Here is a 24,872-nt window from a genome sequence, read left to right on the forward strand (position 1 = left end):
GAGGAGGGGGAGGCTCCTGATACCAAGACACGGAAAAGCAGGGGAGGGAAGGAGAAAACGGGGCTGGTGGAGGAAGAGGAGCGGAGAGTTGGATGAATCGGGGAATAACAGTGTAGGGAGAGCGCGCGCGCAGAGGAGAGGAGGGACAGCACCCAGTGGTCTGGACACCCCCCTCCTTTCTTCTCCCAGGCTGTCACATCACATTTGGACACCGACGGAGCGTCACCGCGTCCGCGCCAGACCCCATGGGGTAACAGGTACGTCCGACCCCCTCCCCGGATCGCGGGGCTCCCGCAGCTGCTCAACAATTAGTTTCCTGCCTCGCGCCGCCGTCGCCGGTGTTAGTAGTTGGAGGGCGCACAGGTTGGCGACACCACCAACTGTTGTTCCGCTCCCTCATCCACGTCCTCTGCCATCACGTCCACCGGGAGCCGGAGCGTGTTGTGACAGCGACGCGCTCGGCTGAGTGAGCAGGCGGCGGATGAAGTACGCCTACCTGCGCCGCTCGTGACAGCCAGCTGCCCGCTGCGCGCGCGTGGAGACCTGGAGGGGCTGTCATCCCCTCCGCGCCTGCACGGGCGCATTCTGACGCGGATCCGAACCAGTTCGATTCACGTTTTACGATCAGCTGGCAGCCGGTCAGAGCGCACGCTCAGTCACATCGGCGCGTCCATGTGGATTCTCGGAGGCTCTCAAAGTTTTGGAGCCACAATGAGTGAGGTGGTTTTGGTGGTGAGGAAGGGGATTGTCACGCACGCATGGTGGTGCCTGGAGGGGCAAATCTAGACGAGGCTTCAAGCCCTCCCCCTTCTCCCCTCGATTAACCCCCTAAAAGGGGGGTTTCTCCAGCTGGAAATTTCTGCTGCGTCAAGCTGACAGAAACGGCAGAGAGCGGTTGTAGTGTTGGGCTTTTATCTCCAAGTGTTGAAATGCAGATGATCATCATCTGATCCGTGGGTTGAAAAGTGCTCTCCCTTCAGCTGAAAGCATCTCTTCTTGCTCGTCTTTGGCGCCTGGGCGCGCGCATCCAACTGGTCAGTTATGTCCATTGTCTTTAATAATAATAAAAGAGGGAGCAACATCCTGAAATGACTGAAAGGATCCCGGGATTTCTAAACTTTACAGGGGTATTTCCGGAACAAACATGTTATTTTATCCGGGCTGGGGACAGGCACAGGTGTGAGGATCCGTGGATTCCTGCGCGCCCTACCAACTGAGCCGCTATTTCCATACTTCAACATAATGCAGGATACTTATTGTTTCCACACTTTCTTTTGTTAAAATCAGGTGACAAAGCAGGAAATTTTCTTACCCTGAAAAAAGTGAAATTTTGGATAAATTAACGAAAGTTCTGTAATTTACTTAAAATTATTAATATTTATCAAATTCAAATGTTGAGTTGGTGGCTTACTCAGCTCAAAAAATTAATTTGATAAAAACTAATACTTTTAGACGTAAAACATTACAGAGCTTTTGCTAATTGATCCCATGTTTCACATTTTACTTAAAAAATAAAAACCTTCTAAAGTTACTTTAACTTTGCAGCTCCACTTACATTAAAATGTCTTGTCGCTCACAGCTGTAAAATCTAGGCCTTTCCCTGGTTTTGACAGCTACTAACTGGATCTCTGGGATTAAGAGACCATCAGGCCATTTTTCCAAATTGTCTTAGGCCTCTCTGGATTTGTCTGGATGTTGTGTCCTTCCTCCTACCAAGTTAAGGGTTGGCTCTTGATATGATAAACCCTCTAAAGTCCTTCATTCAGTTATTCAATTACCACAGGCTTTTTTCTATGTGTGTGCTTGGGTGTGTGTTTGTCATCTTGAGCGGTGGAACACCCAGTTATCTGCTTTAAAATGCTTACAGTCCTCCTGGATCACAGCGCTGGAGCAAACAAACTCGCAGCGCACATTGCCACCTGTCATCTGCCCCTGTTAACTTTTGGACCCACCCTGTTGCTGCGCGGCTGAGGTGACTTCACCGCATTAGAGTTTTTGCACTATCATTCCAAAAAGCGCACTGGTGTGAGCGCCTGCACCTCCATCTGCGTGCTGCAAGAGGGAAAAAGACTGCAGACCGAGACAACAGCTTCAAGGATAAGTGGAGGAGGAGTGTAGGCGAGATCAGCCAAAAGATGGCAAAAAAACTACATTGGCTGTTGGGACTTAAAGGCCCACTCTGATAAAAAAAAAATGTTTTTGGTGTTTTTAGCATGTTCTTGAAGCAGTTTTCTCATGATGGAGGACATATATAAGGGAAAATAAACTTTAAATTGGATTTCTGATTATTTAAATCACTGTGAACCAGGAGCAGTCAAAAAAAATGCTGTTAAAAAAGCTTGTAGGTGTGACTTAAGATGCTTCTACGGCAAGCCACAAGCTCCATTTTGATAGATTCACTTGTAGACGACCAGATCTATGTATGTCGTTGTTTTCTTCGTATAAACTGGCATCAAAAAGTAGCATTTTTGTTGCACCGGTACTGTTTGGTTGATATGAGGGGCTGTAAAGGTGTTTTCACACCGAACGTGATTTGTTAAGTCAATGGAACAGACGCGACATTAGGCAATCTGACGTGAGCGTCGGGCACGAAGGAAGGTCTACCAGCAGCTCGATTTGAGCGATGAGGCGCGAATCAGACGGCGCGGCCAAAATTTAAATATCTGAAGTTTGACAGGTCGCCGCGTCACATCTACCAATCATGAACTCAGCTTTGGGCACGTGAAATTGTCATTGACTCAATCAGCGGGTAGAATACTAGTCCAAAGCGAGCGTTTTTGTCCTGAACTTTAACTTTAATCTTTTTCCTTAACGCATTCGAGCCGCAGGTTTGCAGAGCTCATCCAGCTACTTTGGGGTACTTTGGATACACTTTGGACAGGCTTTCCCTCCCATGGTGGTGCCCCCCGCTCGGGCCTCATCGAGACATTAAAAAAAAAAGAAAGTAAAAAGGGCTCCTTATTTTACATATCTGCCCTCGGGTTAATGCGAGACAGAGAGCCTTCAAGCTCAGCCACAGAGACACAGAAACACCACGGAAGTGGCTGTCATACAGACACAGCCCTCTGTACCGGGAAAGTCTTTTAATATTTATCATATACACCCAAACACGGAGACATGATTGCCGATGTTTTTGTAGAACTCTTCAAATTAAATAAACCTGATTCATTTATCAACATTATTTGTGTTAAGCATACATTTTACGTGAGATATCCACAGACACTGTTCTTTATAGCATCATCCTAAATGCATTAGCTGGTGGCTCCTCCCACGTCAACCCCAGGAACACATTTTTTGACAGGTGACGACCAGCGAATTGTTGCGCAAAGAAAGAGGGGCGGGGCATGTTAATTTATCGTGTGGATCATGTTTGGTGTGAATGCACCTTCAGCTAGCAGGAGAGCATGTAAACAGATGGATGATGGGAAGAGGGCGGGCTTACTGTGCGGCAATAGCCATGCCCTCAACTCAGAGTTGAATTTCTCATGAACTCCTGCAGAAAATATTCTTCTTCTCCTTTTGGCTTTTCATTTCCGGGAACGCCACAGCGAATCAGCTACAGGTCCAATTCGCAATTTATCGGCTTAGGACCGGCACAATGAGACCCTGGCTTGGACCTCCTTGTGGCTACATTCTCCTCTGCCAAAAATATGTCCAAGAAAACAACACTTTTTTTTTTAAATTTGTCTAAAAACGACATTACCAGAATTAAAAGACCACTGGGAACGCTTTTATAATAAATCAAATGCTGATCGGACTGAGACTTAGGCCCAATCTGAATTCTTCCCTTCTCCCTAGCCCTTTTCCCTTCACCTAAATTTACCCCTCCAAACGGAGAGTTATGAAAAAATAGTGTCTCATATTTTGGCCGTCATTTTTTTTCGGTGACGTCACCAATAACCGCCGGTCTGCTAGCTTTAGCGCGGAGCTTCCAGCGCTTGAATGTACATAACAACAGCGGTTTTGTAACCTTAAAAACGTCATTACTTACATTAAAATGTAAACTTCTGTGGTTCAGGGCACACCCACGTTAAAAAAAACTCTTCTCAGTGCGAGGTGGTTTATCTTCGCGACGGAGGACTTTCTATCCCTCCGTTTGGATGGATAGAAAGTTTCGCTGTCAAAACCAGGGAAAGATAGAAATACATTTGGACTTAAACTGCCCCTTCAAATGGAGGGAAAGGGAGAAGGGCTAGGGAGAGCGGAAGAATTCATATTGGGCCTTAGCCTTCTCTTCATGTTTTCCGTGTCCTCGATGGATGTTTGAAACTGATTAAACACGATAAACCAGATAGATGAATCCATGTTGGGGCTGCACCCAGAAGTACATGTGATGTTTGTCTAAGGTGGTTACAGTTTGACTCCTTCAACATGCTGCAAGAAGTTTGTAGGGAGAAAGAAAGGAGGCTGAGAGAATGAGAGACAGTGAATCTCCACACTTGCCTCTTTGTGCTAAAGTGTGAGCGTGTTGTTGTGTAGGTGGTGCTCAGTGCTCTGTGCAGGTTGTGGGCTGAACTGAGTGGTAGCAGGTTAGTCGGCTTTGGCCTCCAGCCACGCAAACTCTGGGGATGTAGCGCCCTCACAACAGCAAACGTGTAACGTAGGCAACACGCTCTCTGCACGATTCAATTCACCGCCCAAACCTGCAGAAACAGAAAACAGCGTCAATGAACGCATTTTTTTTTACCCCCATTCATTCTTCTGTTTCTATAGCCATCATCCACCCCCTCTACGCTCACCTGTTTACTCTCACCTGAACACTTTTTGCACCAAAAGCTTTCCGACAACTTTGTCAATTTGGATCGTTCTCACATGTATGTGGGTTTGCAGACACACACACCTCTGAGGTAAACCGGCTCCAACCCCCACTCCTCTAATGACTCCCGTGGCCCTTTAGCTTAACTGCTCCTATAGCTCATTGTGTAGCGCTGAATACAGGTGTTCCTAATCCCCGCGGGGTTACACAGATGCTGTGGGGGATGTGTGTGACTTTTAGTGTCTGTGTGTGTTTAACAGCTGGCTTCCCTTTCCACCTGTCTGATAGGCTCATCAACACCCCAACAGAGAGAGCAGGTGAGTTTCTAAGCCGCCCCCGTCCCCCTCTAGACCACACACACGTCATGTTTGTAGTTTGTCTTTTTAATACATAGGTATAAATATTTAATTGTTGTGTGCTTACATGCACATAAACTGTCTAGAAAAGAATATGAACCCCATTCATTTCTTTCTGTTATATTGCCCTGAAACGCCAAACTTTAGGTTGATTTAGGAGAGAGGCTAAAAATAAAAGATGGAAAAGTTTTTTTTTTCTTTTTAAGACTTGAAGTGCTGATACCGCAAAACACCTTTTGTACCTCGCATTCCTGAGAAAACAGATGAGGGATATCACTCTGTGTGTTTTTTCCAGGGTGTGTTTTCTTTTATTTAGGAATGTAGAGCAGAGTCTCTCCTTCCAGCTGGCACCTCACCGCCGCGCAATTCTTTTCAGCATCAGGAGACATTTTCAGGCTTTTATAGTCATATTGCTCTAATATCCTGGGCCTTAGGTTGGCTTTAATACAATTTTTGTCCTTAATTACAGAAAAAATATATTTTTAGTCACATTTCTATACAATAGTATTAGTTCTAATGTAGTGCTATAATCTGTCCCACTTCAATCATCTTTTGATCTATTTAAAAAGCGTCCCCAGTGGTCTTTTAATTCTTATTATGTTGTTTTTAGTCAAAATGAAAACACATTTTTAGGACATAGTTTCTGCAGAATTAATTACAAATTCACCTCTGAGTTGTGGACTGTTGGCATCAAGTAAGCCTACCCCCTTCCCCATCATCCATCTGTTTACGTCCTACAATTAATGCTTAATTTTCTTTATATATGTCTAAAATCACGGGAAAATACCACAATAATATTTTAAAAACACAATTTTCATCAGAGTGGTCTTTAAAACGCCCAAAGACTATTTATGGACCCCCTGCTTATTTTTTCATCCTATGAAAGCTCAGCATGTTAACATCCTTCTTGCCAGGTACCCAGATCCTAAAGATGACACCCAGTGCTCACATCATAGAAAAGTCTTTACTTTAATAAAGCTATATTTCATCTCCGGATTCAAAGATTTATAGCCTTTTGAAATGGCTTTATGTCCCAAACAAAAGCAGAAATAAAATAACGTTGTGATGAAATTTTCAGGGATTTTTCCATTAAAATCACAATTTTGAGCTCCTTAGTAAACATAATAGACTATTCATGCTGTTAAAACCCATTAAAATTCATCAGACCACAAGCAAGTGTGACATAAAGTAAAACAGTGCTTTCTTATGACAAATATCCCCCTGGGGAAGTCCAGCTGCTCACAAAGCCTGCCAATATATTCTGGTTATTTTAAAATATTTGTGGCTGATAACAAGTTACAGAACCCAGACGTTTGTGGACCAGTCAGTCCTATCTGAGACATCTAACATAGTTTCGTCAGCTAAAAAGAATTAGTGATGGTACGACGGCTGTTTTTCCCCTCATTGAAGAAAAAAACATGTCTTTTCTGATCACACGCCTTTAAAAAGAGCTATGATTCACACAGCCATCCCTTCTAAATCATCAACCACTAATGTCACGACTGTCCAGTAATGAGTTTACATGGGACTGACTACTGATGTTCACATGGTTTACTAAAAGGCTTCATCATAGGGGCTTTTCTTATTTTTAAATCGCTCAGCTATTTCATCATGGTTTAAGTTTTTTTGGTCTTATTCTGCTGGATCTAACAAGCAGGAAAGTACTTTCTATGTGATCAGGCATCGTACTTGGTTGATTATAAAAGTGCTGAAATCAGCATTTGCAGAAAGCCACCATCATTTTAGGCTTTGTTCTTAAAAGTTTCCTAATAAAGTTCAATTTCTAGTTTTCTGTTTTTTTCCCCGAGTCCGATGTTATCTTTTGTAAACACAGTTTGGAGCATTTGATGAGTAACTATGAGCAAATACATCTAAAAAAAAAAAAAAAAAAGTCAGCGAGCCTCTGGGCTCTGACTGGTGAAAGATTTCCATATCAAAGCTCAGGTGAGAGGACAGGACTGGGGAGGCAGATGGAAGAAAGAGCCGAAGAAGCGTGAAGGAAGGAGAACAGGGAGGATGTGGAGGGGGTTGATGAAACACCGTTTCAAAAGAGCTGGAGTCCTTGTTATTCTGTCACTCTTTTGTGCGGTACAGTTTAGTCTGTGTGTGTCAGTCCTTTCTGTCTCAATCTAAACGGCTCCATTAAAAACACACACACAAGGACGCTTGGAAAGACTCAAACCAGAACCTTTGCAGAAACTCACAAGTAACACTTCTCTATCCTTGAGTGGAACACTGAGTGAGTTCCTGCCAATATTCAGATTCATGTTTAATATTTAGCACTGGGGCACAAAACCATCATTTTCCCCTGGAACTGTTTCTCTTTTTAGGCTATAAGTCTCGCCTGAGATCCAGAGGCAGACTTACAATTAAGAAATGGTGGGCGATCGCCTGGGCCCACCCCCAACACCTTTTGGGGAGGGGCACCTAAAAAAAATCTTAGTAATTTCCACCCCCATTATGATTTAAGTCTGTCATAAAGAGCCCAAATCACTAAAATGGCATAAGAATGCTCATAAAAGTGTTTCATCCTCCCCTATTCTTCTGCAGTAATGGAATATTCCGTCAACAGCTAATTAGCGAGCAGACAGAAGTTCTTTGGAGATATAAAAAAAGGTGGTAAGATGAAATGTAAAAATGTTATACTTAACATTACAGTATTCCCCCCTTATTCGCGGCGGTTAGGAACTGGAGACATCTGCGAATACGGAGGTATATATTGTTGACACCACTCCATCTTTAACCACTGTAGAGGGCCCCATGGTGTTGTTCGCCCGGGGCCCCCAAAAAGCTAAGTCCGCCACTGCCACGATCACACAGAGCTGATTGCAAGAGTTTAATTAATGTATAAAGTTTTTAAATGTGTGTGCATGATTGTGTGTGCTTTAGATGAGCATTATTCTGCTTTGTGGAGTTTTGTAATCCAGCCGTGGACTCGGGCTAGAGTGCTAAAGTGCTGCTAACAAGGCCTGTTTAACATTCTCTACCCTGCTCAACGTACAATTATTCCACTTGGCTGCCATTAACATGTACAGTAGGACTGGGCTTTTAATTGGCCTGATATGACTAATGCCAGATCAACTTGGATTTGCTAATTAGTTTTTGCTTTAAAAGTGCCATCAGGACATGAAATATTCATTGATGTGAGGTGGAGCGAGGACTGTGGGTGGTATTAGTGGGATATTAGTGGTATCGGCAGGCTGTTTGACTGTGCTGGAAGAGGAGACAGAACCTACGCTGGCCTGTTGTGGTCGCTTATTCATACTTTGGATGAGGTGTTAGTTTTCGTCAGATTTTTAGACACCTACACACTCAAAGAGACACGCTGCTCACACACACTCCTTCTTTAGCATCACAAGGCCACCTCTTTTCCCTGTCTCCTCCTCAGCTGCTGTCACCCCTTCCCGACTTCATCAAATATTCCTTTGCTTTCTCATCTGGTGTCCTTTTCCTCTCACCTTTCCCGTCGTTTCACCCCTCGTCCCATTGTGCTCCATCCTCCACTTTTCCATACCTTCTCATCCCCCACTTCTTCCACCTTCTCTTTTTTTTTTCCTCCTCTCCCACGTCTTAGTCTCCCACCTCTCCTCCTCCTCCTCCTCCTCCTCCTCCGCCACCCCTCCTCTGCTGTAAGTGGGCCAGGTGCCTCCTGTGGCCTCCCCTACTCCATTTCTCATTTTTACCCTTCCTCTACTCCTTATTTTCTCATTTTTATCCTTCCCCTTGACCCTACAGCTCATAGTTATACATCCTGTTAATACAGAAACTCATATCAGACATGCCCCCCCTCCTTTTTGTTTTTTTACTCCCAATAATCCAAAGTTATTTGCTGAGATGTAAGTTGGAAGACCAGTAGAGAAGGGTTCAAACATTCTAGTTGTATAAACTTTATGGTATGTATTTATCATTGTTGCTGAGCACTTTATGAGCTCCTCTGTGTCAGTATAGTTCCCTTTATGAACAGGAGAGGTGATCTAAACGCGAACAGAAGTGAGTAGGATCACATCCCTTTTTTAGTGGCCGGGGGCAAATTTTCCCAAACGGCCCTCTCGCTTCTCTCTCCGAAATTACATTTGCACACACGAGTGTGCACGTACACATGCATGCATATGAAAGTGTCATTTTCGCTGGCTTTTTGTTCTCCTCCCCCTTCATAAATGTGCACGGTGCTTTTCACCTCATCTCATGCTCTCTGTTTTCTCCTCCACCCCCCCGCCAACCACTACTCTTCCTCTTTTCACTCATTGTCATTCTGCCCGCCTTTGTCTCTGACCAGCTCTTTCCCGTGCCCTCTTCTTTTTACTCTCCCTTTTTCATCCCTGCACCCCTCACTTCATCCTCATCCGCCCTAGTCTTCTCTCCAGCCTCCTTTACTGTGTGTGTCACGAAGACGGAGGCCGGTGAGAGTTGTGCGGACACCTGATACTGGCGCTGCCTCACGAGGTGGGAATGTGCGACTTCGTCAATAATTCGTGCTTCCATGGTGGACGCTGTCCACCGTGATGAAGGGTGTCACAAGAACAGGCCTTTGTCTTTCTCAGTTTTTAGAAATTCTTACTTTTTTTCCGCCTAAGTGTCGCTGGAAAAGCCTGTAAGGCCCGGCGGATGCTTGATCTGCTCAACAGGTGACAGTCAAACGTCAAAGCTCATTCAAGTAAACACGGTTGGAGTGAAAAGACGGACAGATACAGAGGAGAGGAGGGGGGGGGTGGTGTTGGCAGCGCTGTGTTTGTGCTGAAGGACGCGTGTCAGAATGACACGGAACAAGGTTTCATGAGAGATCCAGGTGAGACGTTTGTCTGATCCGAGCTGATTCTTTGTCAGTCACAGTCAGTCATAGCCTTGAGCCACGCAGCCAGACCAGGATGTCCTTTAAGCGGTGTGTTTTCACCGCTTTCTGTTTGATCCCCTAGAACTTCGCTTGAAACTTGAGATCTGATCAGAAAATGCAGCTTTACGGGGCGGAAATGCGATTAAACGGAACCAACCGGAGAGCAGAGGCGGCAACAAAGAAAACAAAAGCCTTAAAAGATTTTGCATCTTTGCTGATTACTGTCAGGATTCACAACCAAAAGGTCCACAGCTGGTTTGTTATAACTGTCTGAAAGATCACTGAAGGTTAGACCCCAACACTGACATACTGTATTGACACACAGCTGTAGTGATTATTGAGCTCAGTCCAGTTCCTGCAAGTCATCTAAGCTTTTTCTTCCACCATTTTCCTATTCTTTCCCATTTTTTCCACTCGCTCTTTTCTCCCCTTCTTTGTTTGTACATTCACTGTATTTTTCCCAACTCCTAAATGCTACATCTCTAAATTTAGACGCTCTCCTGCTTCTTCTTCTTCGTGTCCCTTGATTTCCCTCTCTTTATCTCACCTTCTTTTTTCTCCAGTTGAAGGACAGATTCGTAGAAACTCTCCAAGATTCATCAGTGCTGCATGGTAGCAGCTTTTTGATCAGCTTGATGAGTGACAACGCAGCCCCGGGCTATTATATCCAGGCGTGCTTTTATAAACGCTCCAGTATCTAAATGCAAATCTGTGCTGCTCCTTTCTTTTTCCCTTTTTATTGTGCCGATTATCGAAGGAATATTAGGTTCAAATTAAGCCTTATTTTTAAATAAACAGTACAATAAAGTAACACTGTGTGTTTTTAAATGTGAAAATCAGATTAGCATTGAATGCTTGCTCTGGGGGGGTGGCGGGTGCGCCGGTTGAACTTGTGAGTACACACTTAAGCTCCGGCTTTTTTGCTCCCCTCTGTGCATGAGTTCATTGTAAGCCGCTTCCCAGTGTGGATTTGAGAAAGATGCCTCTGTTTGCTTTCTAACAGAGTGGCAGTCACATCAAGTTACCCCATGCACGCACGCAGACACACTCTCTGGACACCCGCCTCGGCACCAGATAGTGACTGGCCACCAGCAGTGAGTCACCATCACTCAGTCATTCAGTTGCACATTCAGAAACCACACATTTTAGCAAACAACAATTAGCTTTCAACCCTCAGACATTTATGCTCAGAGAAGACGGGTATTTTTTGCACCATACGATCGTTTACATTTTTCATAGTCCTCTTGACTCTTTGTTTCATTTCCTGCTCACTTTTGTGTGAAGGCTCCTCTGTGTTCTCTGAGACCTTTGGAGCCGCTTTAACAGCTCGGGAACAGGCTGCAAGTGTTCTTTGCGGTGGAGCGTTTAGCTGAGTCGTGACAGGTTGCTTTTTTTTTTTTTTGCTGTGACAGGTTTGGTGATGAGACCAATGAGAGGGTCTGGACAGCCACTCGCACACAAAAGGATGTGCATGTTCACACTGAGGGGTTTGCTGGAGTTTGGAGCCTTTAGAGTGAAAACAGAGAGTCACTGATAGTGCAGATACTTTTAGAAACTTCTCTGGCATTTTGAAATTTGGAAATGGTTATTTCCTAAAATTGATTTGAAAATATGTGTACATTCACTTATTATTGTAAATAAGTCAATTATTATTCTTAATACTAAGACATATTAGATCATTTGCACAAGTATTACAATCAAACCATGACTTATTATGTTTGTCACAAGTAGTTCAATAAATTGCTTGAAAATGAGTGAGAGGAAGCAAACTTATGTAGCCCTTCCCCTGTTTTGCTTTACTTTACTAAACTTTTGAATTTTATTTTCATTTTACATACATTTTCATTATCTGCTTCTGGACTTTTGATTGGTTATTTATACTTTACAAACACAGATTAAGGAAAAAATCTGTAAGTATAAAAAATTAAATCTTATGACAAAGATGAAGTACATATTAATTTTGGACATAGAAAAAAATCATTATAACATTCATTTAAATGATAAAAAATAAGTTTTCATCAGAATTATTTTGCAAATTCAAGAAATTATTTGTACAATTAACATGGCATTGTTTGACTTGCAATACAATTTCAAATTCTCTTGTAAACACTTTCAATCTGTTATTTCTCTGCTTTATTTTTTCTATATGAATAAACAAAGCACTTCAAGAGGGGCGCGAGGTGTCAGCCTCTTTCACCCTGTTTATCATCCTTCCTTTCATTAGTTGTTTCTACTAATTAAAACAGCACAAAGTTTTGTCTGTTCACTTCAAATGTTTTCTTATTTTCGCATCAGATGAGCTCTAACATCCTGATAGTTTATATAAATGTGAAAATGTCAACATTAATACCTTTATTACAAGTTAAGACTATTATGATCCATGACCTGTTAACCTGTGTGTGGCTGTTGCCATTCAAGTGTAGGATAAAGCAATCCTCAACAACAAATAATAAAAACAGAACTAACTGAATGCTGTCAATGGAAAAAAATTTCAAGTGGCGTACAACTTAAATACATTGATAGATTTTTTTTTTTTTATTCTTGTATCTTCCTGTGGCTGAAAATGAAAACAGTCAAGCCAAATGTGATATCATTTAAATGTGTTCAGCCTATAGGTAACAGGCACCACGTTTAGTGTTTTTTAGACCTGATGCTTGCTTTATGTACATTCATAAAATGTAAATATCCTCTATATTGCAATTTTTTCAAAATAAAATGTTTCAAAGCAACAATAGAAATTCAATTAAATCAAAAGGACTATTTTGCAGACAGTAGCATATAATTGACATTGCATTGACACGTTCTGCTTTTGCTAAAAAAGAAAAATATTCTTAAAATGTACGCTTTTGCTCAGAAAAGTTTAATCAAGTGATCAGTTCAAGAAAAACAAAAAACAGATTTTGATTGTCTTTTTAGCTTAAGACAAAGAAATCTAGAAAGTGGGGTTTTTGGAGAGAGCTTCCTGTTTGTTCAGTTGAGCTTCATCATCGGTGCTGTCAGAGAAATGATCACTAACACAGGGAATATGCATGTTTAAGAGAAAAAAGTGCATGATTTTTATTTTAGGGTTGCATATAAAGAGGTTATGAGCATTAAGTGTAGTTCCTGAAGAAAAGAGCAGAACACTATCAGTTTGGAGGTGGGGAACTAAGAAAAGCTCAAATGGTGGTGTTCTTACCATTTGAAAGAGATCAAACCTCTTGATTGTGCTCTGTCTTACCTTTACACCAAACAGACACACAGGTCAGGGCCAGGTGTTAAAACAAAGACTATTAACATTTAGAAACCTGGTAATTGTTTGAGTCTGGACCCACATCCTACTACACTCAAACACACACAGGTCCCAGAAGACTTATCCATCTGCTGTTACAGTGTCACACCACAAAACTACATGTCTTGGTTTTGTACAGAGCAACCATGTAACAATAATGCGGTCTTTGTTATGTGAGAGTCCCCCTCCAACACAATCAGGCCCCTCCCACCTCCAACACCAGACACTTCCTTTTGATGATTTCACTTCCATGTACAGATGGGCTTCTTGCACCAGCAGCTGTTTGATGTCTGTGATCGGTGTTAAGCGTGAGCCCCACTCTTCATTATCGGGCTAAAAGTTATTCAGCCAACTGTGAAGCCAGAAATCCCTGACGTGTTATCAAACCTTAAAAAACTGTATGTTTGACAGCACTGCAACATTAAGATCAAAGCTTTACTTTTAATGCATTTAATGCATACTTTTTTTCTTTAACTTGCAAAAGTGTTCCAAGTTGTCTGTTAATTAGGCTGTTTTTAGGCAAAATACCCAAAAAACTGTCATTTCTAGGACTTTCAGGAGTTCATCAGAAATTCACCTCTGAATTATAGGCGGGTCTGTTGGTGCAGAGTAAGCCCAACCCCACTTCCCATCATCAATGGCTACGTCTAAATTCCCTCACTACTCACTATATAGTGCGTTCACCGAATCTACTATTCCATAATCTAGTCCATTAGAAATCTCCCAGAAGTCTTTGCGAAAAACCTAGCGTGCTCACTACATTAGCTAATATAGACCACAACAAGTTTTATGAAAAAAACATGTTTAAATGTAATTGTTTTTGACAACCATCCACATTTTCATCATTTGAACACAGTGGAGCCACAAAAAGACGTTGTGAAATGTTTGTATTTATCTGATTTTAATTTTGTGAAACCTGTGACATCATATCCGCCGTTTAGCGAAACGAAAGTAAAGTAGTGAGTATAGTACAAATTGCTTTTAAAATCCCGTATATCGTATTTTAGTAGTTACGGATTAGGGTGGGAATTCAGACATAGAAAATCTGTTTATGTGCTCTCCTGCTAGCTTACAGCCCCTCACAACCCCAATCTAACATTTCGGGTGCTACAAAAATAGCGAGTAATTTTGGATCTTTTAGTCATATAGTTGTAAGGCAGATGCTAGCTCAGACGAGGATGTAGCCTAGCAAGTGTAGCGTCTACGTCACACAAGATTTTTCAGTTTTTTTTTTTTAATCTGCTCCTGATTCACAGTTTTTAGTTTAATTTTCTTTATATATGGCCTTCATCATGAAGAAAAGCACCAAAAACAGAGTATTTTTTTTATCAGTTTGTCTTTAATGACAAGATGCATCAAACAAAAGACTCACTGGGTACCTGCTGCCATTCTCTCCCATCCTCTGTTTATTTATGTCCATCTCTCCATGTCCTCTCACCTTCCCTCCCTCTTTCGTAGCCTGGCTTCATTGTTTTACAGTTCCCCCTCCTTCCTGCTCTCACACTTCCTTTATTTTGGGTTTTCTGACAGTGGTAATGAGACGTTTCATTATTTGCGATTCATGGCTTTTAATAGAGAGAGAATTTAGGCTAAGCCCCGGGTCGTCAGTCAAAGAGTTACCATGGGACATGCAGCCGATCTACAGAGAAAGACTGCCCGGATACTGTGTGGTTTCACTGTCATGAGTACAGATCATAAACACATGATTTAAGGATGGGGAGTAAATCATGCAGTCCCCCCTACACTTTATATATATTTTTAAATATGTGTCAGAAAAGTATTCTGATGGGAAGTCTCAGGAGGAAATAGGAGTGAAGTTGGAATCTGCCTGCTAGCGTTCAGGCTAAACGTCTTTGAGTCACACCTTTTTTCCGGTCACTCTGGGATGATCCCGGTCCATCCCTACTATGGCTGGATTTTCATAAGATCACTGCAGGCTTAACACCTGAAGGTGAGAGGACGTGGTGTTACAGAATTGGCACATTGGTGTCCCTAAGCTGGATAGGTTCCGCGTATAGAGGCAGAACTTTTGGATCTGGAAGCTCGGCTGTTAAAAAGCGGCAGAAGAGAATGGACTTCATTAGGCGTGAAAGAGGACGGTCCAGGTATTGTTTTTGGAGCAGCAGGTACTGGGTGGGACGCGAGAAGAGGAGAGCCAGGGATGAAGGGAGTAGCGCTAAGTCTCTCTAAGCCTCCTGGATCCTCTTTGGTCCCTCTCCACATGACATTGCTATCGTCCTACGCCGGCCATCGAAAAAACAGAGAGGGGACAGGGAAAAGGGAGAGTTAGCTTGAGCAGATGGGCAAAAACGTGGCATGACTGGAGCTGGTGGAGAGGTAGGCAGATGGATAATAAAAGAAACACTAGAAATGAGACGACAAAAGAAAAGAGTAAATCATTTACATCATGAAATAGCCACCTCGTGTCATTTTGTTCAGACTGCATCTTGCATGCATGCTGTGTCTGTCATGTTCATGTGTTTGAGTGCTATTTTCCTGTGTGCCTGCCTTGTTGATGGACTGCAACGCTGGCTTGTCCCGGAAGGCTGCCAGCTCCGTCGGATTGGGGATTAACCCCGGGATAATGGCCTTGATGCCCAGTTGAGTGGAAGCAAAGCTGTTTAAAAAATATTGGCTGCCTGAGTCACTCTCCCCTTCTCTTCCTGTCTCCCCTTCTTCCATCTCCATCGTTCTCTCCTTGCTGCATCACCACTCTGTTTTTTTTAACTCTTCTTCATTTGGTGTTTTCTCCTTTTCTCAGTCTTTCACAGCTTCTTCTTCTTGAAAGCTTTTCAAGCGTTCCACTGATCGACAGTCACTGTTATCACTCATTTAGGTTTAAAATAATGCCGGTTTACCTTGAAATCTAAACGAACAATTATGTTATTGCAGTAGAGGCAGAGCATTACTCTGTTACTATGTATTTGAAAAACACTATTGTCCTTTATTCTGAATTTAAATATAAAACTTATACTCTCTGGTTAAAAAAACAAGCAACTATCTAGACCAGCACCTTTAAAATCAAGGATTTTTGTGTTGTGAAAAGACAAATCTAGATATAGGTATTTAGAATACTAAACTATTCATAACATTTTAATAAATTTTGATCAAAATAAAATGTGATTTAAAAAAGCAGAAGTCAAATTTAACCTTAGAACACTTTTCATTTTAAAAAGTAACACCATCACTTTTGACAAGTAATTTTTACCCAATATAATATACCCAATAAGAAGTAATTGTCATAAAAATAGATCAAAATTTGACAACACATGATACAATAAAGAAGTTTTCTTTTATTTTTTACTGTAGTGTATGTAACCAAATGGAAAATAAAAACATAGGAAATAATATTATAAAAAAATTATTGAATTTAAGAACCCCCCCCCCCCAAAAAAAGAAAAAAAAAATAAATAAATAAATAAATATGGAGATTTGGCTTTCGTCTACCCATTTCTGGGACATTTGAGACTTTATACCAGGGACCCACGACACTCAGAAAAATGCAACATACTGAAAATCATATAAATACTTTTAAAATCCCCCTGCGATAGTGCTTTTAACTGCTTTTAAGTTCCTGTAAATAAGGTGGCATAGAGGGTAAAATAATAAAAAAAGACTAAATCTTGTTAAAAAAAATAACTAATAAAAACAGTATACATTCAATTAATTAATTAAACTGAAACAGTTTGTAGCAGACTTTAGGTCACAAAATAGAATAATAAAAATTAGAAAATTGTGAAATTTGAAACTGTGGAATTTGAGCTAAAAATATGAATAAAAACCCAAACATGGAATTTAATTATTAAAGTAAAAGCAAAGTTTTATTTTGATTCCTTTTCTTGGTTATTTTTTTTCCTTACAGGGCAAAAATATATCTCAATTTTACAATTTTACTTCACTTTTAATGTATGAGTTCACCCGCATTTCTTTTTTTTATTTTATTTTAGTTTTTTGCTTTACATCGTTTTGTATTTGCAGATAGTTCTTACTCTCAGTTTGGGAAAAGTACTTAAACCCCACCCCCTTTTCTCCTCAGTCTGCTGTCAAAATAAGACTTTGAATTTTTCGCATTTTTGTCCTCGATGTTTGATCATTTGATCGCGTGAGTGAGCAGGATTTCCTGTGCAAAAAATAAATGAGAGCGTTGCACTCTGCAAAGCAACAATCGCTTGGTCACTTTTTTTTTTTTTTAATTGCAAGCCATTTGCTTTTTTGGTGCAAAGTAGATCATAGAATATGATCTCCTGATTCCCTAAAACTTGACATATAAAAATGGCAAACAATAATAATCATTACTGTTGATCTGGAACAGCATCAATAGCACAATTTTTGACTTGACATCAAGCATATAAATAACACAACAGAACCTTTCCTCCTGAAAGTCCGTCATCCAAATAGCTTCGGAGGAAGTAAAGGTTAAAACTGTCCCCTCACATGGTGCCTATGTACTGTAAGTCAGAAATCTTTCATTCAATCCCCTACAGCAGTGGAGCTGTTTTCTTTTCTCTGCATTGGAGTCACTTGTTCACACACAATATCCTGTAGTAGATCACAGTTACAGGCCTATGGTCGATGCCAGCCAGCTCTAATAATGAACCGAGTGTTTGCTCACCGCCTCTACGCTGAAGCTCATTTTTAGTTTTGCGACTCCTGAACAGAACATCTGGTTCTGTATTTGTTGGTTTATTACATCACAAAAACTGTTGTCTTTTGCTGTTGTAAAGACAGACAGAAGAAGTGTCAGTATGGGTGGTGGTACTATGACAAAATAACTCAAAAACATTTTAGCAGTACTCCGCAAAGAGATATTTCCAAAAACAATCCTTTTAGTATCGTGTGTTAAAATGATATAAATCAGGAGATTTTCTCCACATTTATTAAAAGGTTCAGTTTTTTTGGTTAACAGCCAAAATGAAGGTTTTAGAGACCTGTGTGTTCACTCTCTTTGACATGACAAACTCATTTCATCAAATGATGTTAAATTGTTGTGCAGAGGGGCACAAAATCGCAGAGCGATTAGCTGAATGTGGCAGTTCTGTACAACCAGCAGCAGACCTCTTAATGCTAATATCTGCCAGCCGATGGAATGAATCTAACGGCATGTGTGCGGAGCTGCTGAGTTAAACCTCGCACACAAGATGTCAATAGAGATTGGATCAACAGAAAGGCTAGAGCGACCTAAATAAGTTTTGTTCAAATAAAGTGCGTTGTGTGGTTACAAAGGGGGAATCATTAAAAAAAGCTTGTAGAATCTGATTGGACTGCAGTGTATTGTGTGATTGGAAAGGCCACAGAGACAATGGAGTCCTCCTCATTTGATCCAGAAGGACCTTCCGCTCCGTTTCCTCTCGGTCCTGTTCGGTCACGGAGGCTGAGAAGTGGCTCGGAGGGACAGGCTGCATTAAAGGAAACACAAGAAGGATGAAGCCCCATTCTCTCACTCCATCATGTCTCATCTCTTTAGTTGTCTTGCTGGGGCACAAAGTGACTTTGCTGTGATGTGACCAGGATAAACTGGGTGTGATGCCGTGACGGCTCCGCTAAGTGTGTAAATGTGGGTGTTTTTAGTTATAGCACGTGTTTGTGTATTCCAGGCAGGGGACAGGATGTGTTTGTGCGAGTCTGTTGAAGGAATCAGGGCTGTGGATTATGTGGACGAAAGTGAAGCATTGAGGGGTTCAGGAGGACAGTCACTTTCGATTTGGCTAGAGAAGGGTGACAGGGTCTTGGAGCTCTGTCCGCATGTTTTTGTTGAAGCATAACAATAAAACTTGTGCTCGCTCAGTCACCCTCCTGATGACTTTTACCGCACTTTTCTGCTGTAAGGTTTCACAGAGTGATGAAAAGCTTTTTTTTTTCTTTGCTTTGTGACATGCTGAAAGCTGGCTTTAGTTTCTGTAGCCTTGGTGAAACTGCTAATGTGTCAGACGCAAACGTCTCGGCCCCTCTCCCACCTTGGCTGATTGCTCGACAAGTTCATTTTACCTAACTTTCCAATCTGGTGTCAAGTGTATATTTCAAGAACAAAAACAGCATGCTTTAAATCAAGGCAGCACTCAGAGGGTGAAAGAAAAGGGCTTCGGTCCTGCTGACAGTCTCAGCTCATGGGGTAAAATGAAGTGGCTCCTGAAAGACGATACGCTTTATGTTTCGTAGCAGGTACAGTTTGGGATTTCTCCCCTGCAAAAGAGATTTCTGACTGGAGGGAATCGGACATGCTGAAATTAAACAAGCCAATTAGGGAAACGGAGAGTTTAGAGGTCAAAGCGAACTCCATTAAGGCCCCTCGTCTCTACCTAACTGCTAATGCAAAATGTCTGTGAGTCTGTTGAAGCAATAAATCTGATTAGACCCCTTTCTCTCTCAGTCCCTGCTGTTGTTTCACTCCTCGCTGATCATTGCATTTGTTAAATTTGAGGCACGATTAAACATGGGTGAAATCTAAGAAATGTGTTAACACCACAGCCGCAAATATCCACACGTGGAAACGACTCTATATATGTTCCCAAAAAAAGTACACATATTTCATCTTTATGTTAGAGTGTAGATTCATTGCTCTTAGCACCAAAAACAAATGGAAAACAAACCAATAGTGTCCTTATTCTTCTCTATATGGACTTACATTTTGTTCTAAAAATGTAAAATTTTAAATATTTAGCAAAATATGGATTAGTCTAAAGGACAGGTTTTTACATATGACCAAACTATGACCTACACTGAGATAGTCCCTGGTTCTAATCATTGACTGTATAAGAGAACTGGACTGAGTGACTCCTCCCTCCTCACATTCCAAACAGGAAGTGCCTGCTGGTCCCAAGAAGTTGAAAACTTATATATAGAAATAAACAGCTAATACTCGGTTATTATATTTGTCTGAATAACCATACCGCCTTTTTAGCATGTTTTTGCTAATCTTTAACATTTTTTTGACAATATTTGTCCTGTAGCACAGGTTATTCAACTTTTAAAATAGCCAATCAGATGCATCAATAAAAGTTTGTGGTCCCACATTGAATGTTGTAAACGCTTGACAGATTCTAAGCGTGTAATCTTTACAGCAAGCTCACTCCTAATTTGTAAGAGTGGTTGCCATAGAAATGTTGACTCAGTCCAATCGCTGTCTTATGTCTGGTTTTAATATGGTGACATCCATATAGCAAAAAAAAAAATGGTGACAGAGTTGACTTAATTTCACTGGAATCGCAAGTGGGTGGAATCTCTGGGTGACGTCACACTCTCTCAGTCCAGTTCTAATATACAGTCAATGGTTCCAGCTAAAGGGCCCTTTTATTAATGCTAATTAAAGTGCAGGCAATTTCTAAAATAAGTATTTTACTTTGATGCAAATTACTGTATTATGTACTATTTCTTACTTAAACCTATTTTAATTTGAAAAGATTTATCTCCATTTGTTTGAAAACAGTTTCTGATGGGCATGTCTGTTTTTTAGGAGATGCCATAAAAGTAGGCTGGTCCACAAACACGGGCCCAACCAATTCATTTAATCACAAAGTCTACTAGGAGGAGTGCACATTAGAGATTGTTCAAATTAAGGTTAGGCATTTGTCAGTGACATAACATCACAGGCCGGGTAAGCCCCGCCCTGTTATCCATTAAAACACTTGAGACACCTCAACGGTTCTACAAAACTGAGTCTGATTAAAGCTTTGCCAACATTAAAATTAGAGCGTAGGGGGAAATCAATTCAACGATATATCACGATATTTGATTTACCGATACTTGTATTGATTTACAATGTTGACAAGACTATATTTAATAATTATTTATGAGCAAATGTCATTCAGTGTTTTACTTTTGTTTTCCATCTAAACCTCCGACCACTAGTTGGCAGCACAGCACACTGAGCCTCTACACTGCAACCAAAACAACATCACTGTTCAGGCTCCTGAACTGTTCAAAAGTTACTTTTATCAATGTTGGAAATAAACCCCATTCCATTTCCTCAATCCTATTATAGGAACCTCATTGGTTAACGCACATTCTTTTTTTCTTATGCTGAAACATATTTTGTTGTGGAAATCAGACAATTTTGATTTTTCCCTTAAATAACTAATATTTCTTAATTTACCAAAAGAAAAGCCGTATGAATTTTCTTGGGAAAAAGCAATTTGTATCCAATATGAGATCAGTTGCACAGCTTAATGTTGTGATCATACAGTGAATTTTTACCATTTTTTTAAAACAAAAAATGCGTGTTAATATTTAGGCAGAAAATAGAAAAAAACAGTCATGGTATCGTGATACGTATCGTATTGTGAGACATATATCACGATACGTATTGTGTAACTTATCGCCAGACTCTTGCCAATACACACCCACTGACAAAACAATGACACATTAAAATACGTCATTGTTTTGTCAAGGATCAAATTGCACATGAAAGTCATTAAAGCTTAACATGAAGTAGGATAACTATAATAAAGAAGTCCTGTTGGACTTACTTACAGCCAGCTATCAGTGCTTCTACTGCAAAGCCCTACTATCAGTAAACAGCTATTACTCCAGAAAATGACGGCATGTGAGGATGAACCGGCAGTGCATCAGTGGACTTACCTCTTCACTCAAGGAAAATCCCTTTTTGACATAGCAGTTGTGATGAGTAAACAAAACAAGTTTTAAATGTATAAATTGAGAGTCTGCTTCACTTTGTCTTTCCAAATTTCAAATTGTATGTGTCATTTTTGTTAAATTTCTTCCAATTCCTCAGAGCGATGTGGTTTGGGTACCAGAACAACCTCCTGCGATGTCTCCAGTACCTCCTCTGCACCTGCATAAGCATGTTGGAAACAAAAATTAATATGTGCATTTGTTCAGCTGTAAATAACCGTTCATTTGGGAGTGCGAAGACAAAGAAATTTGCCGTGGTTCATTTCAATAATCTCCTGTCTGAATTTTTGCATTTTGAAAAATAATAAAGGAAGTTCATATGAATACATATGCAACAGCGCCACAAGCAAAAACTTGGAGTTCGTGCCTACATGCCAGAGCTGCACCTTCATAGCAAATACTGACTTATTAATGCTAAAACAGAGTTTTTGAGAGGTAATTAACCTCCTTTAGCACAAGTTCAACAATCCTTTCTTTTGTATGCTAATGAAGCAAAGTTCTGCTTCCACTCCATCTCAGCAGAGTTTTATGAGACTTGCTCCAGGCTGCTAGAGAGGTTATGTTGATCATCCCTTTACTCTGCACACACCGTAAACTACATTTCTCCATACATTATAAAAACAATTTAAAATCATAATATTAAACAATACCACAACCAACTGCATACTTTAATTTAAGGTTGAAATTTATTGTCTAAAACAGATTTTATTCAAAAGTAATTGTAAAACACAAAAAGCTGATTGTGAATTGGTTTTACAAATCAGAAATAAAAGAGTGCCGACTTCACACATTAGTGCCTTTAAAAGTGTGTTTGCTTTAGTTCAGGGGTCTGCAGACTGAGGCTGCCGAGCCACATGTGGGTCTTTTATTTCCCCTCCATTGTGGCTCTTTGGTTTTAAATAAAAATGCTGAGAATTTCAAAAAACGGTGTGTTTGTGGTTTTGGTTAATTTGCTTTAGTTAAGCTGTCATGTTGTCAGATAACTGAGCAAAAGATGCACATAGAGCAGATATTCTGATCTTCTGCTGCTCGTCAGTGTCTAGCTGCTGTTCAGAGGAAAAGTTCCTATATAACTGTATTTATGTATAAGTCTATAAATTGTACACCAAAATTTTCATGTCTATATTTGTTAGCATAAGGAGAAATGTCATGTTTGACATTTTTCTTGCAGTTTTAATGCTATAAATCTGTAAATCTACTGCAGCAGATCTGTGTCTTAATTTACACTGGGTCTATTTTATTTTGAAAGACCATTTTTCGCCACTGTTAAACTGTACAAAAAGTAAAAATTGTTATCTATAGAAAAACAATCACTTTATCACTGTATTTATTTATCACTACATTCTGTTATTGTACTGTAATGACCTTTTGAATTAATTAAAAAGCATTCCCAGTGGTCTTTTAAATAATTAAAAAAGGTTTTGTAATTTATTAACGTTAAAAATATTGTTTTTTATCAAATACATTTGTTTAATTTGAGTAAACTAAATAACTAAAATTTTTAATTTGATGAAGACTAATCATTTTAAATGTAAACAAATGACAAAACTTTTGTTAGTTGGTCCAGTGTTTCACTTTTTACAGTGCAGTATATTTTCTACGTCAAAAATAATCTCTTTTTTAAACGTCATTTTTTCGTCTGCTCCTGATTCATGACAATTTGAACAAATAAATCCTCAGAAATGCAAATTTAAAGGGAACATGGCATCAAAAAAACAACTTTTTGAGCTAGTGAGTGTATTATAAAGTTCAATTCTAAATATAAAGAACCCCAAAGTGATATTTTTATCCATTCACGCATTTTTGAGTAATCCTCTAGAAACCTGCGCTCTCAACAGCATACCCACAAACACGAGCGGGTTCTCACGATCTGACGTCACAACGTGAGACAGCGCCTTTCAGGAGGAGCCAGGCTAACACAAACACTTTCTCCGCAAAGCTAGCAGCTGGAGCTAGCGGTGATCAGCTAGCTAACCGTTCAAACTTCGTGCAGTGGTATAGGAGCTTATGAACGGGGGAGAAATCAGAACATGTTGAGATGGATCCTAAACGTATGCGAGAATGGTGCAAGCAGACGGGGGATATTGGGAAGACGGCAGGAGAGAGGGAGCAGACTATTTCCTGGAGGAAAAGCGAGTTACGAATTGGGAGAACTGGTTTAAATGTGGATTATTGAGCAGTAGCAGAAAAGTAAATGGATTTGCATGAAAGTGGATGATTTTTTATATGGAAATTATATGTCAGCATTTCGATAAATCCTGAAATATTCATCTGGTTGACATGATAAAATGGGCGGCAGGTGGAGCTTCAGGAATCAAGTCGTTTTACTTCCGGGTAGGAAAAAACTCACAAAAAATAACAAAAATATCATAAATGAATTATGGTGGCGCAGCGGTAGGGCGGTCGACTCCTGATCGGAATATTGCGAGTTTGATTCCCGCCATGTGTTGAAGTGTCCTTGAGCAAGACACTGACCCACAAATTGCCTCTGGTGGAAGGTTGGCGTCAGTTTTCGGAGCTGAGCCGCCATCAATGAGTGAATGTGTGTGTGAATGGGTCTGTGACTGTAAAGCACTTTGGGCCTTCAAGAAAGGTAGAAAAGAGCTATACAAGTGTATGCTATTTACCATAAATAATTTGTTTTTTAGTGTTGCAAAGGTGATATATGATCTTATATATGTATATAGTTTATTCTGAAAGTCTTAAGAAAATCATGGTATGGGCCCTTTAAGCATCATTTTATATCTATTTCTTCCATTATCAGAAAAACGCCACAATGTTAAAACACCAAAAATACAATTTTCAATTTTATAAATGAATGGTTTCAAACACAAAAAGTGTATTTTTTTAAAGGTGACTTTTAGTCAGTAAGAAATTGGCTCAAATGCCTCATTTAGTGTCAAAAGCTGCATTTTTTTTATAATAATAGTAGCACATTTTAGGGGCAATGACCTTCTAATTCATGGCACATCATTCACCTGAACCGCACTAGCTTTGAAGCAAAAGTTCACAAAGAAACATCTTACCTGA

General features: G+C 40.4%; 1 protein-coding gene across 1 annotated transcript in view; it reads left to right on the forward strand.

Moving 5' to 3' along the window:
* zbtb46 (zinc finger and BTB domain containing 46) overlaps window positions 1-24,872 on the forward strand; it is a gene marked incomplete at its 3' end in the record, with an annotated part of 75,319 nt that continues 50,447 nt past the window's right edge. Inside the window, 1 exon segment of the mRNA XM_036212764.1 lies at window positions 1-257.

This window comes from Oryzias melastigma, linkage group LG7 (genome assembly GCF_002922805.2).
Source record: "Oryzias melastigma strain HK-1 linkage group LG7, ASM292280v2, whole genome shotgun sequence".
NCBI lineage: Eukaryota > Metazoa > Chordata > Actinopteri > Beloniformes > Adrianichthyidae > Oryzias > Oryzias melastigma.